Raw genomic sequence first — 27,362 nt, forward strand, 5'->3', positions numbered from 1 at the left:
TTTGCTTTCCCTCTAGACCTTTTTTCAGACATGGTGTTGCCATCTTAGATGCTTTGGACACTTTGCCACTGCTAAACAGTTTCAAAGTGCAAGTGCTCCCTGTATAACGTGGAATGGTAATTGGTTGTCTATGATTGGTATGTTTGCCTTATTAATAAAGTCTCTAGTAGAGTACACTATGTGTGCCAGGGCTGGTAATGCAAATGCTACTAATGGGCCTGCAGCACTTATTGTGCCACCCACACAAGTATCCTTAAAAATGGAACTCAGACCTGCCATTGCATTGGTTGCATGCAGTTTGATAAACTGCCATGTTGTTCTGACAAGTGCACTCACTTGCCGGCCCTTACCGTTCCCTTTCTATGCACATCAGACATCCCTATGGTAGGTCTAGGATACCCCCGGGCAGGGTGCAGTGCATGTCAAAGGTAGGACATGTTCCAAGGTGTGTACCATGTCCTGACAGTGAAATAATCTCCATTTTGTTTTTCACTGTTGAAAGGCCATTTTGCCCATAGGATAGAATGAGAAGGCTGTGTAATATGTTTTCCAGCCTATCTTCCCAAAGGCTTAAGGTGGAAAGGGCAAGTTTAGTATGCCTGAACTCACAAAGTAATAACACATTTTTTTATGTACGTGGTTATTGCAATATGTTTTTATTATCTACTCTTTTAGAAGTGGCTGGGTTTTTGTGCTCTAACATTTCTGTGTGTCTCTGCCTGGTTGTGGATTGACTGTCTGGAATTGAAAGCGATAGGATCTGGGAAATGTCTTGAACCGGGGAGGAGGTGAGACAGCAACAGTCTGACCTGCATCTGGAGTGTAGGGGAGGAGTAGCCCCTAGAGGTGAAGAGGCCTGGGTTGCTGCTATAAAACAATTGGCCCATCTCCTGCTGAGTGAGTGAGAATAAAGATTCCCACTAATCAAAGGAAGAAGGTGTCACTGGCTGGGAGGCAGGGGTCAGTGCCCCCCTGAACACAAATCCTTTGAAGCCATTGAGGGGTATAACTATGATAACTGAAGCCCCTGAACTATGGAGAATGGCTTGATCTGGACAGAACAAGACTGGAAGTACTTAATGGTCAAGAAGAACCTTTGCCAAGTAAGAAACAACTGACAAGACTGAAGGAAAGGACTGACCCTTGCTGTGTGTTCTGGGGCTGGCCTGCAGTTTGCTGTATTATCCAAGGAAAGGTAAAAGGGACTTTGCTGTGTGCTGTGTCCCCCTGCTTGAAAGGACTTTGCTTTTGTTTTGTCCTGGAGTAACTTATCCCCAAGGGCCATAGGTGAGCTGGCTCCCTTTTGTGGAAACTCAGGAACACAAAGGTTTCCAGGAGAGTCTCAACAGCGCTGTGTGCATGTGCATTTTGTAGCCTGCGACCCTTGTAAGTTGTGCCCTGTGCTCATGGGCACCTGGAGTCCAAGCAAGGATTACTGACGCTGTGTGTGTGTGCTTTTTGCAGCCTAAACCCCTTTGTGAGGATTGTCCAGTTATCGTGTGCACCGGAATCCATGTGAGTCTCATCGACGCTGTGTGCGTGTGCTTTGTGCAACGTGAGACCTTTGTGAGGATTGCTTTGTTCTTGTGCACAGCTGGAATCCAAGTAAGTCTTATTGATGCTGTGTAAGTGTGCTTTGTGCAACGTGAGACCTTCAGAAGGGTTGCCTTGTTATCGTGCACCCAGAGTCCAAGGGTGTCTCATCAACACTGTGTGCATGTGCTTTTTGCAACGTGAGACCTTCATGAGGATTGCCTTGTTAACGTGCACCTGGAGTTAAAGTGAGTCTCAGCGACACTGTGGGTGTGATCTTCGTGCAGCCTGAGACCTTCCTGTGGAGTGCCCTATGGTCGTGCACCCAAAGCTCAAGGGAGTCTCAGCGACGCTGTGGGCGTGTGCCCTGTGGAAGCCTGAGATCTTCGAAGCAGTAGTGGCCTGGACCGGCAGCCCTGGAGGAGCTGAGCCGCTGGCCCGAGCCTGCCATTGCCAGAGCAGGACCTCGAGCCAACCTCGTTGAGGGAGGGCCAAGTCCCTCTGCCCAGAACTCACAAAGATTGCATCTGAGGCCCAAGTCGCTGGGAGAGAAGAGTGAGGTGGCACCCCCAAGTAACGTGTGATGACGGCGCCTGAGGCGGGGTGTGGGTCTGGCAGGAGAATCTTTCTGCCTCTCTCATTCTGGCAGCACGAGCCTCTGCCTTGGCTCATATCGCGGCCTGTACTTTCCAAGGGAGTGGCAGTACCGGGGCCGTAGTGGGGAGCTGCACTTTTTGTTACACCAGACCCGTGTTGGGAGCAACTGTTGACAGAGGCTGACTGTGAGTCAGCAGGAGGAGTGGAGAGGCCGCCTAAGGCACCATGATCAGTGCCGGAGTGTATTACGCATTGCATTATTTCTGCATACGAAATACCCAATTGTCATATTACACATTGCATCATTTCTACATAACGAACTACCTGATTAGTGTATTACGCATTGCATTATTCCTTCATAATGATCAACCTGATTAGTGTATTACGCATAGCATAATTCCTGCATAACGAACTACCTAATTAGTGTATTATGCATTGCATTATTAATGCATAACAAAGCACCTGATTGTTGCATTATGCATTACATTATTCTTACATTACAAAGTCCTGATTGTTGCATTACACATTGCATTATTTTTACATTGCAAAGTGCATGATTCTAGCATTACAAACTGCATAACATTGTATTAGAACTACAGTAGAACGTTTAGAAGTGCTCATTAATATCGCCAGAACTTACAAGGACTGGCTGGCCTAACAACCGGCCAGAAGGAATATTCAATTCAATTCATAGAGTCTTTATTTCGATTATAGAATCATAAAAGACAATCCAACAATAAAATGAATCCATAAAACACATTAGAATAAATAGTTAAAACACTCAGCATCTATGATTCTACACATTTGAAAAAAGCTAATACGCAATTCACACTGCCCTATGTCTGAATTCAGTATGGAAAGAGATATCTTTAGGCCCTAAGTTTATTGGCTCGAAGCCTCCATGCCCACGCAAGAATTTTAGCGGTTGCAATAAAAATGGCCTCCTGTGGGCTTCTGTTTAGGATTCACAGGGATTCACTGGCAACCCTTGTACCGAGGACAAGACATATAGGTTTAAGCCATTTCCTCCTTGGGACACTGTAGGCCGAACAAGCAAATACCATATGCGAAATAGTTTCAGGGTAGGTCTGGCACAACAGGCATAAGTCCGTTGTCGGCCTAAGCCATCTGCTTGTGGGCAAGGAACCAACCCTATACTGATGATAGAGTTTCCTGTCCAGTGATTTTAAAATAAGATCCCAGTAGGGGTCAAACACTGGTACATGCTTGACAGATAGGAAGTCTCTAGTCAGGGGGACCTGTTGTACTAGAAAAGCGTTTCTCCATCACAAAACCCCTGTAAGCGGCCTTAACCTCATTTTTAGAGGAAAAAGGAGTCGAGTCAGGATGATCCCACAAGGTACCCAGCCCCATAGCAGTGTCTCTGATATACTGAAGCCATTTGATCTTCCATATTATCCTAACCCCCTAAAATCCAAGAGGGCTCTAGCATAAAGATTAAGTTCAGGGGTGGCCCAAAGCCTTCTCCAGAGGGCTAAAGGCCTGAATCTGACTAGGTCCTCAATATGGTGACAGCCCAAATCCAGAAATGTGGGGACCAGAGGGCAGGATTGCGGCAAACCTGTAAAAGCCCTCATAAATTTGTTTTGGGCTGTAGTCAGACAGGTTAAGTCCTCATGCCCCCATGATTCTGCACTGTACAAAATGGCGCTTACCACTTTGATGTTATATATTGTAAGTGCAGGGGCAATGGGTTTAGTATATGACAGCTTGGGTTCTTTGAGTAGGGCCCCAGCAAGCTGAGCGTGCTTCCAAGCAAGCACGTCGATTTGTGTTTTCCAGTGCAATTTTCTATTTTAGAGTTCTACCCAAATAAATGAACACATCTGTCTGATCTAGGGCAACGTCATTCATGTGGACCTTTCCCCTTACAGCTGTTGATTAATGGAGAACCATAAATTTTGTCTTGTCTACGTTAACCTCTAGCTCATGATCTCGGCAAAACTCCTCAAACCGTGACAAGGCCACCTGTAACCCAGATTAGGTCTTGGATAATATTAGAGTGTTGTCCGTGAACATGAGAAGGGGGAATTTCATTACCGCAAGCATAGGAGCATCGGTGGGGTATGTGGAATACTATTGAACTACCCTGTCAATAATCCTTGACGCATGCCCTTTTCCACCGGAAATTTAGCTTTCCGTGTGAGTCCCATATAACCTGGGCATAGTTGGAATCATGGAGCTTAACTAACATCGATAAGAGCTCCAGGGGCATTCCCACTTCTAGGAAGGCTCTCCACGTTTTGCTACGTGGGACAAGGTCATAAGCTGATTTTAAATCAATAAATGCCGGTAAAGCGTGCCACCACCTACAAGGACAACCCACCCATATATCATCACAAACCTCAGGACCTGGACGATTGTACTAGTGCAGGGCTGAAACCCTGCCTGCATGGGTGATAGAATCTTAGCATCCTCTACCCACGATTGAATCTGGCATAGGACTAATCTGGCAACAATTTTTTGTATACAGTCTAAAAAGCTAATGGGCCTCTAATTACCTGGCTGCGCTCAGTCCCCCTTTTTATATACCAGAATTATTACCTCTCCCCACCAAGTGGTGGGGGTACACGCAATACTAGCAACGGAGTTAGCCATGAAAGTAATATAGAGCACCCAATTGTCCTTATCGTGAATGAATAAATCAGCAGGCACACAGGGGCCCTGCCTCTAGGAACAAGAGAAAGAACAGTCTCAACCTCAGAGTTGGTAAATACCAGAGCTGGAATTGGTCTGGTTATTTTAAATCCATTTAAGTTAGTATTAGTGATGGAAAACTGGGCCACAAAATACTCCGCCCACTTATCTGGGGGGACATGATTGATTGCTTTAAAGGGCGTCCTGTTGCTCCCCTGTTTCACCAGCTGCCAGAAGTAGGTCAAGTTCTTCTTTTTGCTCACTAGGAGAAGATTGGTCCAATGATTTTCAACCCATTCTTTTTTGGCCTTAAACTGGGTTGCCTTGTAATTGACCCTTGCAGCCTTCACCTCGCCCATATCTTCGGATCTGATGGCCCTGGACTGCTTATGGTAAGCCTCTTAGCAGTATTTATTGTACCAAGAGGCCTTTATGGCCCTAGCCTCCACCTTTTTTTACATCTTTCAACAAAGAAGTTTTTTAATTAAGAGAACAGGTCATAGTGAACCTGCGAATAAATTAAATCAATGTCTGCCTGTGTGGGGCAGCTTTGAAAAAGAGTGATAGATTTTGCAACCAAGTCCTTCATTACAGCAAGATCCCCTTCATTGTTAGCAAGCCTTGGCCATCTAACTCTCCTCAAATCATTAGATAAGGAAATTTCTCGCAAAGGCTCACCAACCTACTCTATTTGGTAGTTATAAGGTGTCAAAGCCTAAATTAGGACGATCAGTGGGTCATGGTCACTTTCCAGTCATGCCTGAACCCTCATATCGATTAAGGAGTTCCAGCATTCAACATTTAAGAACATATAATCTATGCGACTGCTCCTGCCACCATATTTATAAGTGGGAGCATCCAACCTGTCCGAATCAGTCCTCCCATTAACGGCATGCACTCCCCTTTCCAGGCACAGCCCTTTAAGTTGAAGGCCAGCTTCCGTTCATTTTCTAACTGGGCACAGATCAAAACATGCAATACCCCACTGCTTATCCTCATCTACACAAAGGTTACAATCCTCTGAGTCCAACGGTTCGAAGGTGCAACTAAAGTCACCCATAATTATCAAATTGCACTCTTCCCTCTGGTGCTCTATGAGGCTATCCAGGTGTGCAACAGTCTCAGATTGCTTCCCTCCCGGATGACCTCTAGCATACACATTAAAAACCAGGAATGCCGGGGCATGATTTACCCAAAGCCATAGGGCCATGATGTCATCGCTGTCAGTGGTGACCTCCTCGACTTTTAACCCCCTTTGCTGTCTCACCGAGCATATAAGTCCACCAGAAGGTCTACCGCTCTTCCCCCCTATCACTGGCTTTGAGAAATTTAAGAACCCGGGATAGTGGACCTGGTCCACCGACCAGGTCTCCTGGAATGAAAAAAGGTCAAATTGTTCAACAAACCCAACCCATTGCTCCAATACAATTTTAGTTTGTAAACCTGCAATATTCCATGAACCAACTGTCATTACGGGAAGGGGACTGTCTGACCTTGAACACCCTGGGGGAGAGCGGAATTTAAGTACCTTCTCCACCTGAGTATCACAACCCAAAGCGGGCTGAATAAGTGTATGGCCCTGGGGATACTGACTGACCTGTTTTACCCTCACTTCCCTGCAATATTTATCAAGAACAATCTCCATCTTCTTCCATCACTAGAGAGATATCTCTGGATCTAATAGGATGATCTGGTGTATTACAAGTGGAGCGGTTAAATCCCAGGCCCTTCGTAACCTCTAAAGGACAAAGCCCAGAGTGAGCCCCCTGAAGACTCCGTTTTTTGAAACTCACTTGCTTTTCTGGTTGCTCCAGGCTTGCTCCAGCTTCCCTGCATAGTAGAAGCGCCACAAACCTCGCTGGTCTTCAACAGAGCCAATCGTGACATCCTGCATGGGTTGCGGTTGCCAAGGCTTGTTGGGCCCAATCTGGATACCGACACCGCAGTCAACTAGATCCATTATGAGAAAGCTCAAATCCAGCGCCTGGTCATCGTCGATGCCTCCTAGACCTCGTGGCTGAAGAGACCAGTTTGACTACTTCACCTAAAATCACCCGACATCACCTGGTTCTTCCCTGGTTCCTTCCTGGTCACTGGCTAGTGACCCAGACTCTGCCTCTTCTGCTTTCAGGTTCTTCAGATCTTCGATCCACCCATGGATGCACCCGGACCCTTTTCCTCTGGTCGCCTGCAGTTCTTCTGTGCATCTCCCAATAGAAAACGACGACGAAACCCGACACGAAAAGACACCTATGCACCCGGCTTGCCTGGCTGAGTCCTCCGGTGCTCCCGTGGGTCTTGACTCTCCGAGTGTTCTAGTTTAAAAGGTTCCATCCTAGTCCATCCGGAAGTGTCCTTAAATTGTATAATTGTAACTTTTATGTTTCCCATAGAAAGTTAATGGTAACCCGCACCTGTGTTTAGACACTACACACATCTCCCGTGGGACTCCTCCTTCCTAACCCTTGGTTGTTTAGAGTAGCCACAGCAATTCCACAGGCACCAGGCCTGCTTTCTAATTCTCTCATGGTTCTTATACCACTTCTTTAGTATATGGTTTGTGAGGCCCCTAGGGCATAACGTATACTGTGCAACTTATCGTATATTAATTGTGTGACTTGTATTGTATTTTTGCCTCTGACCTTATAAAGAGTGCAGAGGGGGTGTGTTTAGATTAAATACATATATATTTGATATATATCTTGTGTGGTGTCTTTTCATTGGGTATTCAGGGGATTATAATTGGTAAAACAACTTGCTTAACTCCCCTACTGAAGTCTGCTGGTTCATGCTACCACTAGGGTAGCTTTCTATAAGGTTGACTTTACAACCACCATCAATAACGGTCAATTAGACTGGTGCAAGGTGCTCACTAGAACTAGTGGACATCATATGCCAGGCTAACTTCTCACATTGGTGACAGTGGTGGGATAAGAGCTTGCATTGTTTTACCAAATAATCTCAAGATACCATCTGAAAGATCATTTCAAGGTACCTGTAGGTACATATAAATCAAGTCTAATATACATAAGTTCTAAAGAAACTTATCAGCTGTAGGTGGTAAGGGATTAGCATACCCTGACTAAAACTCCTAGAGATGTTCTAGGAGGAAAACAAGTAGTGTAGGTAGTTGCACACACCACACCACACTAGCCATGTCCTTGGAAGCAGGGCCTGGTGGACCTCTGCAAGAAGACAACCAAATGTTGCCTTCTAAGTATGACACATTCTCTTTTCAGGAACTGAGAAGCCTGTGTGTGGTCAGAAAGTTAAGATAAGGACAGATGCTAACCTTTAACCACCTGGTAGATATCTTAGTGGCTCATGATGTAGAGAATGCATCAGACCCAGGTAGCCAAGGTAGTAGAGAGGGGGGCCATCCCTCAACAGAAGAGAATCCTACTGGGGAGGAGTCCGTGGTCTCTGATGATGAAGTGGATGTTGACCAGGATGAGGTTGATGAACCTGACCTGGGCAACTCAGGACTATCTGGAGGTGGAGAGGGCCAAGGAAGGCCCCCCTCTAACCTTCCAAATAGGCCTAATGGTGGGAACAGAAGGCACAGATCACTTTCCAGTGGTTCTGAGCATTCTGACTCATCAGTAGGGTCCAATGCCTCTGCTCAGAGGAGGATGACATCCCCTCAGAGAAGAGAGCATTAAGCTAGAATGAAAGAGGTCAAGCTGAGGATCAGGAGGCAAAAAGTTGCCCTTGCAAAAGAGATACTAGCTCAGAGAGAAGAAATTGTGTGGGCAAGAGCCCACTGGTGGCTGCAACAACCCTAGTGGTAGGGAAAGGTCTCATGACCATAGAAACCTGAACAAGATTGTCCCTCCTTATCAGATTGGGGATGACATCCACAAATGGATAACTGCTTTGGAGAGTGCTTGCAAAGTACAGCAGGTATCCCAAAGTCAGTGGGCAGCAATCTTTTGGCTCTCCTTTTCAGACATAGGACGAGACAAGTTCCTCACTGTTAGAGAACGGGATGCTTACAACTATTATGCCCTGAAGAGTGTTCTGATAGATGAGTTTGGCCTAACCACTGAGCAGTACAGGTTGCTGTTCAGAGATACCCAAAAGACACAGACCCAGGACTGGACTGATTTTTTAGATTGTGCTACTAAGGCTCTGGAAGGCGGGTTGCTGGGCAGTAAAGTAAGTGACTATACAGGATTGTATAACCTTATTATGAGATACCAAATTCTTAACAACTGTCAGAACCAGTTATTGCATCAGCAATTGTTGACTACGATCTGACCTTTCCCAAAGAATTTGGAAAGAAGGCAGACAAATGGGTCAGAACCAGGGTTAAGCAGAAGGTACAGAACCAAGGTGGTGACCAAAAGAAGCAATACCAAAAGGGTGGGTAGACTGCAAAAGACCAGATGTCTTCTCAAGGTCCCCAAAAAGCTTCGAATGGCGGGGGTTCCCAACAATCTAAGAAGAAAGAAGGCCCAAAGAAACCATGGTGCAAGTTTTGTAAAGTAAATACTCGCTGCACTAGTGATTGCACCAAGATACCATTGCCCCTAAAGCAACTGTTCCCCCTGGTTCAGCTCCAAGTGGTGGTTTTCAACAGAAGGGTGTAGTAGGGTTAACCCTGGAAACTGAGATGGATTCTGGCTTAGTCAGAATACCAACTCAAGCTGTTTTGATCTGTGATGGGGGCATAATTATGTCCTCTACTGTGAGTCCCATTAACTTGGGCAAGTATAGACAAACCCCTTTAATTAAAGACAAAGTGGCTCAGGCCTACAGGGACACATGTGCTAGTGTCACAATGGTGACACCTGGCTTTGTAGACCCTGGACAGGTCATACTAGGTGAAAATTACCTAGTGGCCAATGGTAGCAATGTCACCTCCACTCACAGTATTGCAATCATTAATTTCTCCTGGGGAGGGATAACTGGCCTCACGAAGGTTGTGGTTAGTTCAGACCTCCCTGTAGAATGTTTGCTTGGAAATGACCTAGAGACTTCTGCTTGGGCTGAACTGGAGTATAGTACCCATGAAGAAATGTAAGGGATATCAGCACATGTGTTTGCTGTGACTAGGTCACAGGTCAGAAATTGCAACACTGAACAGGCACTGGATTCTGGAACAATGGACCAGTTGCCTACCAGGAGGAGAAACAGTAGGGTTAAGGCAGTGCCTTCCCCCTTGCCTCAGGAAGATGATCAGCCTTCTGAGGAAGCTGATTGTGAGACCCAGGAAGGAACTGTCCTAGAAGAACTTGAGCCTGATCAGGTTGAGTTTCTTGGGACAGGGGAACCTTCCAGGGCAGATCTGAGGCAGGTGCAGTTGGACTGCCCTTCTCTTGAACCCCTCAGACAGCAAGCTGCCGCTGAGGCTGCAGGGAATGCTAGTGGGGCCCATAAAACTTATTCGGACGAAGGGCTCCTGTATTCAGAGGCTAGAGACCCCAATCCTGGTGCTACCAGGAGGTTGGTTATACCTTTGGCATTTAGGGTCTTCCTTCTCACACTAGCCTATGATATTCCCCTTGCAGGGCATCTTTGCCAGACCAAGACTTGGGACAGGCTTGTCCTTCACTTTCACCGGCCTCATATGTCAGAAGATACCAAGGAGTTGTGTCGCTCCTGTGTCACCTGCCAAGTCAGTGGCAAATCAGGTGGTACCACAAAGGCCCCCCTTATATCACTACCTGTGGTGGGGGTTCCCTTTGAACGTGTAGCGATTGACATTGTTGGACCAATGGATCCCCATCAGCCTCTGGTTACAGATTTATTCTGGTGGTAGTGGATCATGCCACCAGATACCCAGAAGCCATTCCACTTAGGACTACAACAGCACCTGCTGTGGCAAGAGCCCTCCTGGGAGTTTTCTCAAGAGTGGGCTTTCCAAAGGAGGTTGTCTCAGACTGAGATTCAAACTTTATGTCTGGATACCTGACTGCAATGTGGAAGGAGTGTGGAGTTAATTACAAATTCACCACACCCTATCACCCACAGTGCAATGGTCTAGTTGAGAGATTCAACAAGACCTTAAAGGGCATGTTTAAGGGTTTCACTGAAAAGCTCAGGCAGAGATGGGACATCCTGCTTCCCTGCCTTTTGTTTGGTTACAGAGAGGTCCTACAGAAGGGGGTTGGCTACAGCCCTTTTGAACTTCTGTTTGGGCATCCTATAAGAGGACCCCTTTGTCTGGTGAAGGAGGGATGGGAGTTACCTCTCAAACTTCCCAAGCAAGACAATGTGAACTATGTACTTGGTCTCTGCTCCAGGATGGCTGAGTACATGAAAAAGGCATCCAAAAACCTTAAGGTAAGTCAGGAATTGCAAAAGGCCTGGCATGACCAAAAGGCTGTGCTGACTGTTTACCAGCCAGGGCAGAAATTGTGGGTGTTCGAGCCTGTGGCCCCAGCAGCTCTTCAAGACAAGTGAAGTGGACCCCACACTATTGTTGAACCGAAGGGAGAAGTCGCTTATTTGGTTGACCTTGGAACTTCCAGGAGCTCCACAGGGTGCTTCATGTACACAGACTGAAACCATATGTTGACAGGGCAGACATGGGCTTGCTCATGGCTACTGATGAGGGACAGGAGGAAGAGAGTGACCCTCTCCCAGACCTTCACTCTCAGAACCCTGATGATGGTTCAGTTGATGGTGTAGCCTTGGCTTGCAGCCTCACTGACCAACAGCAGCAGGACTGCAGACAAGTTCTACAGTCCTACAGACATATGATTTCACTGACTCCAAGTCAGACTACCTGGTGCACTCATGATTTGTCCAAAAGATGTTGGAATTGGGAGTCATTGAGCCCCCAGAGAGCCCTTGGGCCAGTCCAGTAGTCCTGGTGCCTAAACCTCACTCCCAAGATGGTAAGAGAGAGATGAGGTTTTGAGTGGATTTCAGAGGTATCAATGCTGTCACTAGGACAGATGCCAATCCAATACCCAGGGCAGATAAACTCATTGACAGATTGGCATCTGCCAAGTTCTTGAGTACATTTGATATGACAGCTGGCTATTGGCAGATCAGGCTAGCTGATGATACAAAGCCAAAGACGATACAAAAGGGGATGATGGACGGAGCGTTTGAGCAAATCAAACACTCACCCCCAGTCAACTGATCTGGGTTTAATCCATCACCATTCTTTAGCTCACACCGCCACCCTAATTCAGACATGGCCATATGCAAAACAGTCTGACCCTGTGCCTCATGGGAACAGTCCAGCCCGAACTGCCAAAGCCATGTCTTCCCTGGACTGGAAACAAGCATCCTGGGACCGGTTTCTGGCATTTCAGCTGTCATCAGCCAGGCTAGCTTGAATCCTGTGGCAAAGTGAGCAAGAGACTCACGTCTGAGCATACCCTGCCAACTTAGGGCAAACAGAGCGATACAAAAGGGGATGATGGACTCACTTTAACTCACTTTAACTCAATATTGTACATATTGTACAATCATGATATCTGCTGACAATACAATCTGCATGGCACAGTCCCGGTCATCCACAGTTCATGTATTGATCAATATGTCAATTCCCCATGTTCCAAAATTGTTTTTATTTTTCCAAGTTCACATCCATAAACCGCAGCCAACACATGTTTCGTCGTGCTGGGTAAAGCATATTGACTTCGTCAGGGCTGCAACCCAAATAAACAATACATAAATTCCATTCTCATATACCAATCTAAATATCACATAGTTAAACAAATTATCCACACAGTGGAAAAATAGAAGAATCCTGTGTTAACGAAAAGAATAGAACCATTGCCCAAGTACTGATATTGCCAAATTGTGTGATAAACTTGAGGAAGGAGCCACCACCACTAAAACATGGAATAAAAGCACATAATATAGAATTCACATGTACTCTAAATTCTCAATAGAACTTTTAAAAAAATCCAACAGGGATGTAAAGTGTCAAAAAACATGTAATTTGAAAAGTGATAGAGAAAAAAAATGAAGGTAAAAAATTCATCAGTTCATTACGTGTCTATGAAGCAGAAAAAAAGATCATAACTTCCATCCAACAGCATATAGGCACAGTATGTTGCAACCGCTTCCAACAGGAAGTTGTTGTTTTCGTCACAGAACATTTCAGCCATCCAATTCAACAATGGAAAGGAACACACATGTTCCTCAACAGCCCGAGCCTTTAGCACCATCAGAGGACAACTTGGGTATTCTTCGAGATACTTGCGTGCCAGAAAGTCATGGGCTGCAGTCCATATGTTCCAATTGCCCAGGACCCCATGAGCCGCTGCGCAGGCCATAATCCCGACTCCAGAACAATCTAGTTCATGAGCAACTAAGGGACTCATTAGTAGATCATAATCCAGGTTAGAAGACACTGTGTCACAGAGACACACATCCAGAGTCAAATCGGCAATCAAGGCAGTGGAAAACTGGCTGCAGGCATGTGAAATAAGAGAAATTAAACCATACGCCACACTCAAAGTAGCCAGAGGTAGCGATCCGTAGTATTTGAGTATCCGGTTACAAAGTTGGAGCAGGTGGGGCTGGCCGCCGTGGGGCACAGAATATGCAACCATTTTGCAGCATGCAAACTAATAGCAGTACACCGGCACCCAAAGCGAGAAGTAATGGGAAACCGCCAAAGACGCTGGAAAAAATAGAATGAAAAAATGCCAGTTTCACATCAAATATAGCTTGGAATGAAGTCACAAGGCCAGACCCTACTACTTTAAAAAAGTGTGCCAGGCCCGTGGTCGAGGAAGCATTAAAGACAGTGTTCATCAACGCCCCAAAATGCAGGGGGAGATTTAGGTTTAATGAGGCATGTTCCGTGGTACGAGTATTAGCCACGTGAAGGGCGAATGTTTCAAGCGCAGATATAAGAGCGACTTCTTTTTGAGATAAAGCGGTCTTATTCGACTCATCTTGTTGAACTCTGCTTTCATGGTTGGAATAGAAGGACAGATGGATACATCAAGCTTCTCATGTGGGGGAGAAAACAGGACATTCTTACAGCAGACAACACGTTGGGAAACAGTAAAGATGTACGGAATTCCTGCCAGCACACCACAGCAATCTTCATTACTTAACAGTAAATAACTACTGTTTGCTTATAACGTGAAAGTAGGTGTAATAGCCGGGACAGGTGTACCTTTTAAAATACAGGCCAAATTCGGCACGTCTGTATTACTGGAACCGTGCAATTGTAAATTCCTACAGACCAATGAGTGATCGGGGTGGAAATGCAATCTTCTCCTTTTAAATAAACTTCTGTTCCCACCCTCAGGCATCAATAGGTGAAAGGAAGAGACCAAACCTCATGGAGGTATGCACTACCCAATGGTTAATATCTGCCTATGGCATATTGTTTCATGCAGCAGCAAAGGTAGTGTTATTAACCCATGGATAAGCTAAACAGCTGAATTTGTCTCGGCCACTGAAATAGTAAAGGTTCTAACTTTTCAAATATGTAAAAGTGAAAACGTGGCATCTTTCATTGACATAAATTGTTGTTGAAAGGCATATTAAAAGGCAAAAACAATGAAGAAGTGTTCATGTAGTCCCCAGGCACTTTCCCAGCCTTTAACATTGATAAAGGCCACGCAATTGATTTTGACCATGGTACAAAACTGAGACTTCATCTTGCACAATATCAACAACAGATGAAACAATATTATCTAATGTGTAAATTCGGGAAGAAAGCGTGTTAAAGCTATTATCTACAACTGCAAGCATTTTTCTAAATTAGCTTGATCAATAGCACCTAACCTAGAAGGAGCTTCAATTTGGAACAGCTTCCAAACTTGGTTATAAACTGCATAGATCCATCTTTTGGACCTGAATTTTGCAGGACCTCAGACAAAGTCATTCAAGTCAATGGCGTCAGTCAATTTAGACAAATGGTGTTTAACTGACGCTAAGGTGGAGTGTTTGAGCCAGGAATGACACAGCTTGCCAACAGAATTGGTAGTGACAGAATGGTCAGTCTCAAACGGGGATCCACCCTAAGTTGTGTATAACCAGGTAACAAACCCAGAAAACGATGCTGGCATGAATCTGCACTTTTTTGCCATTACATCTAGCCTTTGACATCCAAACTGGAAATGTTAAAGGATGGACTCTGTAACAGATTTTTTATGTTACTAAGGGACCAATTGGAGTATTCTCCCAAATCAGGAATAGAGGGAGTATTTAATTTTTAGACGTAGCCAATCCAAAGCATGTGGTTTGTGAAATAGTCGAATTCAGAAAGAACATATGGTTCGGGATGAGACATGCATGATGCAAAGCCTCAGTGCCGTGCACTTGCCAATGCTTAGAACCCCAAACAGATTTTAGATCAATGGTATCTCTCCACAACTCATAGCCTCCTATGGCCAATTGGTCTATAAAGGACTTTGAATACAATAATTTAGTGTGGGTAAGTCTAACATTGAAAGAGGACTTTTCCGTCATCTTAAAATGCCTCAGGTTTGATTAAAACCAGTAAAATAAGAAAACTTTTTTAAAGTGTTTTGGTGCTGCCTTCAATAGGAGCGGGACAATGTTCCCACTGTGTGTAATAAGCCGCATTTGCAAACGTGTTTGCTTTGTGCAAGAAGTGATTTTCATAGTGTTGAAAACAAATCAGCACATTTAGCAGAATCTAAATACAAGTCTTTAGCATCAAAGGCAGCATAATATTTCAAATCAGAAAATAGAGCCTCTACAGCTTGGACATCCCAATCATCTGAGAGAATATTTTGTTTAAGCACATCCCTCACTGAAACACAAAGTACATTAGGGACCTTAATAACCTCTGTGGGTCCGTGGATTTGAAATTTTACAGCATCCCATACAATCCCATCTAAGACAGGCCAAGCTGTGATATTCACTAAATTCTGGTCCCTCTTCATTCTGTGTGATGAGGAGTGGGGTGCCAAAGTTCCATCAATTAGTCTAATTGTAGTTCTTTCTTTAACATAGTATCCATTCACAAGACGGAAAAAATACACCACAAATCCAATGGACATAAATAAAAAAAATTGAAAAGGCACCAGCCAAATGTAAGTCCATGGGGGAATTAAAAAATGTTTTTTAAACCAAACTGCAAAAATCGAAACTTTGGAAGGAGACTTTGATGTGGTAGAGTTAGTGTCAAATGAAAAACGTGATTGATTAGCCACACAGGCCTTTAAATAAGGCATAGATAAGTCTGTTGGATAAGTGTACTCAGTAACATCAAGAAGATCACCAGCCGGTGGATTCAATAAAGTATTCATAACTGTTAGTCATCTCGATGGCAACATCAGGTCCGGCAGCAAGTGTCGGAGCCAAAATAGAGTTTCGCACGATAGCTGGACAAGAGACAGCAGGTGTCATACTCAGAAGAATCGGTCACTCTGTGTAGTTTGACATTGTCAATAGAGATGTACCTGTTTTATTTTCACCCAGGAAGTGGAGATAAAATGATTGCAAGCACAGGAACTGGAGCACGATATGAGGTCCAAACTCCTTCTTGTTTGCGACCTTTTCTCAGACCAGTTCACCAACTCCGGGTAGCCACCCAACTACCTGAATCAGCAATGCAGCATCAGATGTGGAGGGCAAATGTTCCTTTGCAAGACTGTCTCTGGTCTTTTGTAGGTTCTGTAAAACATTAGAATGTTCATCTATGTCAAAGGATGCGGCAGACGCCGCCATGTCTAGACCTTCAAGGTCCAGAACAAACATTTTGATGCCAAAGAGCATTTCGGATGGGGTCCGCCCACCCGGAGAGCTTCTAGGGAGATTATTAAGTGCACTCTGAACGCTATTGTGGTGGGCTAGCCAGTTCCGGCCTGTACCTAATACTCTAGCTGTCAAGGATTGCTTTAAGTCACAGTTTATCGCTCCACAACACTATTGCCCTCAGGCTGATATGGAGATGAAAATTTTACCTGGACCCCTAATGAACGCAAGGCATCCTTGTATGTCTTAGAGGAAAACTCTGGACCCTGCTCCGAATGGAAGGTACCATGTGCAAAAATTCCTACAAAGACATGCAAATCCCTTACAACAGTTCGAGAATCAGCACTCCTTTGTGGCCACAACCACACGAACCGTGTGCATGAATAAACTGCAACTAAGATGTACTCATACGCAGCATCAAAGTTGAAAGGACTGCAGTGATCTAAATAAACACACCCAAGTGGTTTATTAAATATGTACAAATGTGTCTGGGGCGGGCGTGCAGCAATAGAAGGTTTAATCTGCTGGCTAATGTCACAATGAAGGACATAATCACTCGTCTGTTTGTACAATCTGCACCACCAGTAACGCTGTGGTAGGAGAGATACAGTAGCTGACACGCCGGCATGAGCTGAGGCCATCTCCTCGTGTGCCGCTGTAATCAAAGTCTGCCTGCGGTCCACATTGGAAATCAATCTGTCACCAATGTCATTAATTCTCACATAAGGAACTTTATCAGGACTTAAATGATAAGAATATTTAGAAGGGAAACCTTTCGGGTAATTATCTCCCTTCTCTGTTGCTGCCATAGCTGCCAAGATGTCATAACTGCTGCTACTGAACATGCTTTAATGGCTGTCTTGGCCGCTTTATCGGCAAGACTGTTGCCAACAGTGTGAACTCCTACACGCTAGTGACCAAGAGTATGAATTACAAACATGAGTGGAAGCCATTCTTTAACCCCTTCCATGCTCATGACGAGCTCAGCTCGTCATGAGGCACAGTTGAGCTGTGCTGATGATGAGCTGAGCTCGTCATAAAAAAAGGGAGAATATCAATTTTCAGCACAGGGGAAAAATAACCACAGCAGCGATGTGGTTAAGCTCAGCCATCTATCCCAGATCATTTTATGTTTTATTGTGTGACCTTTGGAGTCACAATAGTCATTTTGAGTCCCAAAAGATAAATTGTCATTGTATGATTGAACACAGTAGTAAGAATTACTTATGATAAGAGTAGTCACACTGGGATCTGCTTACTCCAATGCAAGCATCAGAGCACGAGGCTCTGCCAATTGGGCGGTACAGTCCCCTAATGTCTGTGTATGCATGACATTGGACTTGAATTCACCATCCACCATAGTACCACCCACTATTGTGCAGGCCGAAGAATATGCGTGGTTTGAACTAGACCTGGGCATAGTGCGATGCATTTTTCTTGTTCGCGAGCACGTTGTACATGTTCAGGGCGCTGTTTGCATGCTCGGGGGATAGCAGCTTGCAAACTTACCCATGCGGTCACCTATGGGCGCAGCCATCTTGTTTTTTCAATTGTCCCACCCCCTTGCGATGCCTTATTTCCTGTTCCGGGTGGTGTATAGTATGTTTCGCGTTGCGCATGTCATGTTCAGGAACGCTATCTACTTGTTCGCGACAACTATTGCGTGCTTGTGAGAAATATCGCGCAAACTTACCCACGCGTTTGCGATGGGCACGGCCATCTTGTTTTTTTTCACTCTAGGCTATTGCCATGGTTCTGGGCCTAGTTTTCTATCCACCTTTAATCTTTGCAATATTTAGTTTTTTTCACTGTTTTTCTCACTTTTTCATTTATCATTTATCTCTCTCTGTCCTTAAGGTTATATTTTGCATTTATTTCTACTTTTACTGTTTTTTTTTTACTTTTCCATTGTTTTATTTTACTTCTTTCAGCTCCTACTTCTTGGCCCTAACTTTATTTTTTCCTTCTTTTCTTTTCCGCCTCCACCCAAGAACCATGGGTAAGGGCAGCAGTACCGGCTCCAAGGGAAAGGCACCTGTGCCCAAGAACCGGCTGCCTTGCGGCAGCCGGGGGCGAGGCGGAGGTGGCCGCCCTTGATTTTTTTCATCCAACGCCACCTCCCCTTGACCTTCGCAGCAGGCGGCAGGCCAGGCTCCGGGTACCTTTCCCAGGTGCGCCATCGCCGGTGGGCGAAGGTGCGCCATTGTGAGAAGTTGGCCTGATATGTGGTGTTTCCAATTCTGGAACCACCTTGTATCAGTCCAAACAATCCCTTATGGTGTCTGGTTGTAAGTCAACCTTGTAGACACGCTATCCTAGGGGTAGCATGGACTAAGCAGCCTTAAAGGCTTAACTTAAGAGGTTGTGTTAAGCGAGCTGTTTTACCACATACAATCCTGTAATACCAAATGCAAGGACACCACACAAGTATATATTATAAAAATATATGTGTTTATTTCTAAATTAATCCCCAGTACTCTTTATGAGCAAAGGGGCACAAGCGTTAAATCAAAAGCACAGTATAACATACAAAGTTGCACAATTTTGGATGAGGGCGGGTGGCCACTCAAACCATATACTAAAAAAATGGTATGAGAGATACCAATCGAACAGTGGTTAGGCCTAGGGCCTAGAGAATCGCTGGGAGCAGTCAGGACTAGCAATGCTAAAGTCAGGAGAAGCCTGCAGGACTCGGATGCAGCACGTAAAGTGCGGCTTGCACCAATGCAAAGTCAATGGTGCGTAAAAGTTACACAAAGTTAGTTTAAGGATACTTCCGCTGAACCTAGAGGAACAAAACTTAAGACACAGACCCTCGAGGTGGGTACCAGTGTAAGGACACCGGCGTTGCAATGTTACCTCACCCACAGGAAGTGGGTGCACGGGGTCGAAGTGGCATTGGGTTTTGACACGCAGATTCTGGGTGCTTGGAGCTGGAGAAGCTGCAGGCGATGGGAAGCAGAAGTGTCCGGTGTGATCCAAGGGCGGATCGAAGTCGAGATGAATCTGAAAGCAGAGGGGACAGAGTCTGGGTCACTCAACAGTGACCAGGGTGGAACCAGGACGGAACCAGGCAATGTCGGGCGCAATCAGATGGTTGTCGAGAGGCTTCTCTCCGCTGTCACGTGGGCTCTGGGGCATCTGCGACGTCCAGGAGCAGGTCACGATCTGTCCCACGCAGGCTCTCACGGTCAGCACCATCGGCTTCAAGATTGCAGCAAACAGCACTTGGCAAAAGCAATCCACGCGGAACCGGGAGATTGCTTCTCACTCGGACCAGGAGGGTCAGAGTGGGGGCTCCTTTTCACAGGATCTGGTGCAGATCTGGAGCAACCAGAAAAGCAAGTCGTTTTCAAGTTTTCGTCAGCACAGGGCCACAAGCCAGCTGGCAAGTGACCGGGCCAATGCGTCGAGAAAACACAAGCAGAAGGGCCCCATGCAGCACTCGTCGAGTGTGGAGGGGGTAGCTTTGGTGCAAGTGTAGCTCGGGGTGGGAGATTCTCAAACCCCGGTGTACAGCTTCGAGGGTCACTCGTGGGCTGCACGGTCAGCGTCTAGTGGCCTTTTCAAGATGGCGTGCCCCACGCTTCCGGTTGCCTCCACGGGTCTCAGCTCTGCAGGGACTGTGGATCGGGCTGGGAGAAGGCAGGCAAGCTTCATCTCGTCGATCTCTGTTGCTCGAGTTCCGGCGGGAACTCAAACAAAGCACGGAACGAGCGCTGGATGGTGCCTGTATGCACAGGGTGGTCACTCCTTGGCCACAAGGGAGATTCTTCAGTCTTCTACGTTGAGTAGGATGTCGAAGGGTCCAGAATTTGTTTCTTATGTTTCTTCAGGATGATCTGAGTTGTATTGGCACTGCTCCCACTCTTATTCGAATCTGGTGGGCTGGACATCCTGCTAGGTCCCCTCCTATGGGTGGGACACAGGAAGGGGGTGGTTACACCCCTTTCCTTTGATCCAGGCCGCGCTGGGACTGGGGCTGGTGTGCCCCAGAACCGGTTTGGCCGGATTATGCAAGGGGCAGCCTTGTGCTCCCCGAGCAGTGTCTGGTTTCTTTGAAACCTCCCTGCTACAATCCACTATCTCCTGTCTGGGGTGGTTTGACACCGCCCTGCGACAGGAAACCCTTTGTCCAGGTCACAATTTGCTGAGTTTAGGTCAGCAGCAGGAGGCCAGACCCGTGTCTGTGGCAGAGGCATCCATTTTGTGGATCTGAGGCTCATTTTAAATCAACCGCGTTTCAGTAAAGCAACATGTCTTCTCCCTCTAGAAGGGTGGAATGCTACCCCCGTCACCAGAACTGGCGAGGGGGTAGTATTCCAATTCGTATGACACCTTACACGACATGTTTTGATAAAGCCAAACCAAAGTTGCTATATAACCGCGAGGATTATAAGGCACTTAAGAGTATATGGTATGGCATTATCCCGGATCAGCTTAGGGAGTTGTTCCCGACAGCTGCAGACAGGCTCAGCTCATGCCAGAGCTCCATCTCACATAAAACCACGCACTCTGCCTCCAGGATTGATGAGGCCTTCCATAGGAGTGACTCACAGGTTTATATGTGTCCAGATATAGGTTTAGATATAGGTATACTATATCTAAGCATTACAAATTTAGAGAGAGAACAGCAGGCTGGGGGTCTGATTAGAAGGCCCACAGCCTCAGTAAGTCGAAAACCAGTGAAGCAAAAAGCAAAAATTGGGGTGACCATAGGATAGCAGACCCTACTCTCCTACAGCCGGGCAGTGTTTCGCTGCTCTGGGATCCCGCGCACCCTCAACCAGCTGGCTCACCGGTGGTCAGAAATCCTGGACTGGGAGCAGGACCTGTTGGACCTGCTAGGTGTCGAGGTCGTGGAGCTTGATGAGTTGCTACTATATAGTAGTATAATTATTGTGTATATTTTTTTGACTAATAATACCACAATTACTGGTACGCTTAGTTACATTGCAGGTCAATTATGTTTCAAAATCTTTTGTGTTTGAAGGACACAGGTGCTGCTCGGCACTACACTTACTTGTTTGCAACTTTATGCTAACTTGAGCTGATTAATGATGTAAGAGTTTGCTTTAGAAGTGTGGCTCACTGGTTAGAGGAGGCAGACCTGGAAGCAGAGGTCAGCCCGGGACAAGGGTTCAATTCCCGGCTCGGCGGGGTCTTGAGTCCAAAAATGTCCATGGACTCAACAATTCTCGCTCCGGAGCCTACTCGATTCACGGGTTCACACTCTGCGACTCTGGGCAATAGCTTGCTTAATCTCCACAACGGCCCCTCGCGGCGGGATGCCTGGCTTTCACCTTGTGGATACCCTGCGGGGTTATCTCACAGGGGAATACCAGGACGGGTTCCCTACACAAGCGCTTAGAAACCAGTGGTGATTTGCGCTATATAAATTCATGTACATTTACATTTAAATTTAGAGAACTGAAGTTAGTTAATGCTATTGCTAGAGAGTCTAGTCCTTCCATTGCCCTTCTGTGAAATAGTGGTGGATGGATAATAGGTTTACTTACTATTAGTTCAAATTTTTTTTAGGGTCTGCATGACGCCTCCTCCGTCACTGAAATCTGTTTACCCCAGTACTCCATAGAACCTTTTGTAGTTTGTTTAGTGAGTGGTAGGCTTAGCATTGTCCGTCAGTAGCTGAACAACAGATGACACAACCAACCAACAATTTAGCGTATGCACAAATTTATGCATGTGTCCTCCATCTCATCTATGCATTTTTGTAGGCAAAAATAAAATGGAAATGAAGACTTACTGAATAATTGGCTCATCTGGAATCGGTGGTGTAGCTCAGGTGGTACTTAGGCTTCGTTAGTATTCTGGAATCAGAATGATTATGGAACCTTTGATTAGTGTTCATGATAAGTAGATGGTCCGTGAACCAGGCAAGCCAGTAGTCGTTTTGATTAGATAGGTCAATTTTATTGCAATTGTTGTTTCCTGAAATGTTTTTTGAACGTTATTTTTTGATGATTTATTTGTTTCACTGCACTGAATAATGTTTGTCTCTTTCTTTATTATTTCTTACATGATCAGCACCCGGGGCAAGACGACAGGGTCCGAGTCTGTGGGACAGCGACCAGAGGACCGCTCCTCTACCGAGGGTCTTTCTGCTGACCCCAGTAAGTCCTCCAGTGGTTATACAAACAATTATATTTCCCTAACTTTTAACGCACCTTCTTTTTTCCAAACTATTAATTAAAGTTCCACTTCCTAATTCAACTTTTTACAAAAGCTTCTTTGATCTTGATTATCTGTTTCCAAATGTTGGTTATCCCCCTGCCTTTAAGTTCCTTCTAACTGCCTCTGCTATGACTCTCTGTACTACTACTATTAGACTGTCTGTACCTAAGCTAGCCCTGATAGACACTCTTTATTTAAGGTTTTCTTTTGAATAAAGCTCTGATAGTCCAATAGCAATAGCCACTGGGTCCACTCCTGTCCTTTGGGTTGTCCTCTTTAATCTCAAGGCAGAACTATGCAGAAGAAAATAGGATGTTGGTGATGGGAGGTTGGACCTTACTCACACCTCAGTCACTCGTGTAAGTTCACAACACCACACTAAATACCACAGAGTCTATGTGTAAGTTCAAAAGGTTTATTTATTTCAAAATACCAATCTTTGTAAATTGTTCCATGAAATTAATACAGCAAGCTCCAACATACAAAATAAATAAGATTAAAACAGTAAACAATTGTTACAACTAGTGCATGAGAGAAAAGATCTGTGTGAATGCTGGGAGACCCCTCACCGTTGAAAGTAGAAATAATGGTTACATGCATCTTTCATAAGCTCTGCAAATCTCTGGTTTGTAGAAGGGAATCTTCCGCCTATTATGAGAAAAATGCTGCACGTTAGACAGTATAATGCAATTCTGCAAGCATTTGGCAGTCATGCCAAAAAGTGTAACATTATAGCTAAGCAATAGGGACTAAGCGAACTCCATAAAAAAGTGGCTTGTTTTTCGACCTTTTCACTTGTATGCAACACTCATGTGGCCTCAAATGTGTCTTACTGCACAACAAGTTGTGAGGTAACGTGCGCAAAAGAGTAGACATGAATCTAAAATTGTTACATGGCTCAAGCTAACTTTCCAAAGAGTAGAGTAGGAGTAGAGATGACCCTAGGGACCATATGATACTACTAATGTCTGTCTACTGACTCTACTCAAGTACGCAATTTGGACTAGTGATGATGTATGTTGTATGTTGGACTTTAACTGTTTTTTCAATTTTGCTTCCTAGTGAAAACAAGTAAAATAGGGGGAGGTGTACGGGCATCTGAAAAAGGTGTAATATTTTTATAGGCATACTACCAGTATCAACCACCAGTGCCGGCAGGGCCAGCGGCGATGGCAATGCTGCCATTCAGGAGGGGGCGGGAGATGCGGCACCTGCAGGTGCTCCATTGGGGGAGCCAGCAGCAATGGTGGGCAGTGGCGAGTTATATTCATTACTTATTGGCATTCCTAGCTGCACTTCACTCACTGTAATGTGAGACTTATTAATTAAGTATGAACTTGAAGTTGTATGGCACAATATACAACGGTTGAAGAAGACATCCTTTACTTAGCATTATCAATGCATTAGCAATACCATTACCAGCGTGAGTTGAGTAACCAATGGCCTCTTCTATCTGACTCCAACTCAGCTGTGAAAGTTATGGAGAAGACTAAAAGTCAGATCAGATGACATTGACGAATGTGTTGAACAAAAAGGGACCGGCAGGATGTAATACGACTAGCAGAAAAGGATACTTTGGAAGCAGCATGCAGGTGGCTGAAAGGAATCAGATGCATGGGTTGTTGAAGGATGGATGGAAGGTGATAGAAGATGCCTGCCTGGGTGGGCGTACCCAGTATGGGTGGATAGTGGATTGCAAGAATCATCAGCGGTAAAGAATGATAGACATTTACTTTTAATGGGTGAATGCCTGGATGTATTCATCATAGTCAGCATAGGTGGAGACTGTCACTGGATGCAGAGTAGAATCTTACTTTGAAGTGAATGTAAAAGAAACTGCACCAGAGTAGCAAAGCAGAGGGTAATATTTTATATAAAAGTAGGATTTTCTTTCAGAATACAGTGGCAAGCACACATATATTATCAAGCGCCTTCCTCTGACTCCAAGGACCACTTCCTACCTATGTTAATTTTTTTCCGATTGTATCATCCAGCCTGCAAAGGGTGGCCTATCTGTTGGTTACACAATCAATGACCAAAGTACCTTATGCAGTAGCGGTCGGTGGTAGGAGTGCTGGTACGCGGGGATGTGGGGAGAGGCAGGGTGGGAGGTAGTAAACTATGGATTATGAATGCAGTGTGTGCAACAACATTTGTTTTATTCATTTATTTATTTACCAGTAATTGTCCGCAATCCATAGTTTTCCCCTCCACCCTGCCCCTCCCCTTTTCCCCCATCATGCCCGCCAGCACTCCCACCACCGACCGCTACTGGACTGATATGTCGTTGTTCCATATAAGCAATGATCATTGGATCAGATATATATTATTGTAATCTGCCTTTTTGTAGTAGCCAGGGTACAGTGAAAGTGAAATTGAGCAATTGCCCTACATGTAACAGAGAGAGTATGGCCAGTGCCACCCGTAATCGAAAAATACGAGCTTCCCCACCTGCAGACTAGTAATTAAAAGTAACGTGAGTCTGCGTATTGACTCGTATGTTGGTCTTGGGTGCAAGCTTAGCTGACGGAGCTGGCATGCCGGCTACAACAAGGTTATGTAATTTAGCTAAACTAGAGATAAGAAAAAGACTGGTGTACTGGAGTCCATCCATAGTACTAGGGCAAGTATAATGCCGGAAAAAAACTCCAAGAAGTGTTAGAGGCTGAAGCAGCGGGAGTATGGATACTTACCACAAATGTTATGTACTGCACTTGCTAGTCCTACTGTGCCACTACATGTTGAATTAATTGTGTGTTACTGTGTTGCTTAGAGTATTGATTACAATTCTGTTTCTTTCTTTATAGATGCTCCTCCCCAAAAAACAACGCGGAAGGAGTTGTCAGCCAAGGCTCGGCGCCGGAAACTCGAGTCCATCTGTGAATAATACCGCCGGCTGGTGGCTCAGGCAGAGGAGGAGGAGGAGGAGGAGGCAGGAGCATCTGCAGCCTCTTCCAATGCCCCGAGCCCCAACCAGGCCCTGCCTCCAGTAGTACGGCACCGCAGTCAGGCAGCCGCCCACCGCCACCCTTTTTTAACATCTGCTGCCCCCTCACATGGATGAAAATCCAAGTCCTGGATATTTCGGCAGAAAATTCTCCTCTGGGTGACACAGCTTGAGGACCAATTAGAGCAGCAAGTCAACATTTTGGTGTACAAACACCTGAAAGCCCGCCGATTGTAGATGGACCCTGTTAATTTGCCCCTTTTTTTGTACTTTTGTTGGTGGGTGGGATTTGGGTGTTGGGGTTTCTTATTTTTTGGACATTGGTGGGACTTGAACATTGGTTGGGGTTAGGGAGAGGGGTGGGTGAGGTGTGGGATATTTTATTTTTGTTAGGGAAATGAATGTTATTTATTTATTTATACCTACACATATGAAGTTAATGTTTTGTGGGGGGTTACTGTTTCACAAATTTATGTATATCACAAGGTTTTCCTGCTGATGCATGGCAGGAGCCAGTGTTGGATTTAAATATTCTGCCAATTTTGTAACATGCAAACAGATAGATGGGGTACCTCTCACTGAGTCATATTTGTCCTACTAGTACTGTCAGTCGCTCCTCTTAGTCCATTATATTTCCCAGCAAACCTACGTGTGATTGATGAGGATTAAATTCGAAACAGCAATGGCTGCATGGTTTCCCAAGAGAATGGAGAAGATGCCATGGTTGTGATTGTAGTAGTAGACACTGGCACTAGCATTTGCAAACAAACAAAAGAGACAGTCACTTGCCTAAGAGAGACTGTGGGAGTAGTAGAAAAGTACACTACAGAAAAATACTGCTAAATAAACAATATTGAAACTTCTAAAGTAAAAGAAAACATAATGGTGTCAGGGACAGCCTAGTACAAGAAGTTAAGAAGTTAAACTTTAGCTGTATAGAAGGAGTGACTTAACACAATTGTAATTCATAAACTTTACTGCTGTGAATCTAATCAATGCCGGCAATTAATTATGATGTATTAGGTGGGTCCCTTTAGAAAACAAATTGGCTTGTATATAGACTGAGCATGGGTGAGCAAGCAAAAGAAGATCCTCGCCCTGCCTTGAAATTGAATTTGTGTCGCTTTCACCACATCTGCCCCAGCAAGCGTGTGATCAATTGTTGGTGTACATTTAATGTAGTCACATCACACCTCAATATAAACTCACACAGTCTGGGGAAGAGGGTTAGGGTTTGATGAATGGATGGGAAGGGAGGTTTGGGGAATGGTTTGAAAAAGAAAAACAGTATGTATGGACACAACAAAAGTATAACAATCTTTGAAGACGACGATGATCCACTATCCTATAAAACTATAAAGGGAGAAAAAGGAAATGCATGCATGATGAAGAAAACTTGATGGTTAATGAGTAGTACATAACTACTACTACACAATTAGACAGTACAGGGAAGTTGTATTATATGAAATTTGCCTTGCCTGTATGCCCTCAGAGAAACCCTAATTACCTGCTGTACCGGGCTGAAAGCTAGCAAAGAAAATTTAAAATTAGTTGTAGGGATCAATTAGCAAAAAAACAACAATACAACAACACACAGTCGTAAAATGATTGAAGAGAAAAAAAGAAATCAAATTATTTAAAAGACGAATGATGGATATGATACTAAAGTTACTGTATTATCCAGGTTCAATTGTGGAGTTGTATCTCGTCATTCATCTTGGTCGTCCATTCCATTGACAGTGATTCTGCACATCATTCTTGGGTGCCACTAGCTGGC

This window comes from Lissotriton vulgaris, chromosome 1_1 (genome assembly GCF_964263255.1).
Source record: "Lissotriton vulgaris chromosome 1_1, aLisVul1.2, whole genome shotgun sequence".
In the NCBI taxonomy this organism is placed as follows: Eukaryota; Metazoa; Chordata; class Amphibia; order Caudata; family Salamandridae; genus Lissotriton; species Lissotriton vulgaris.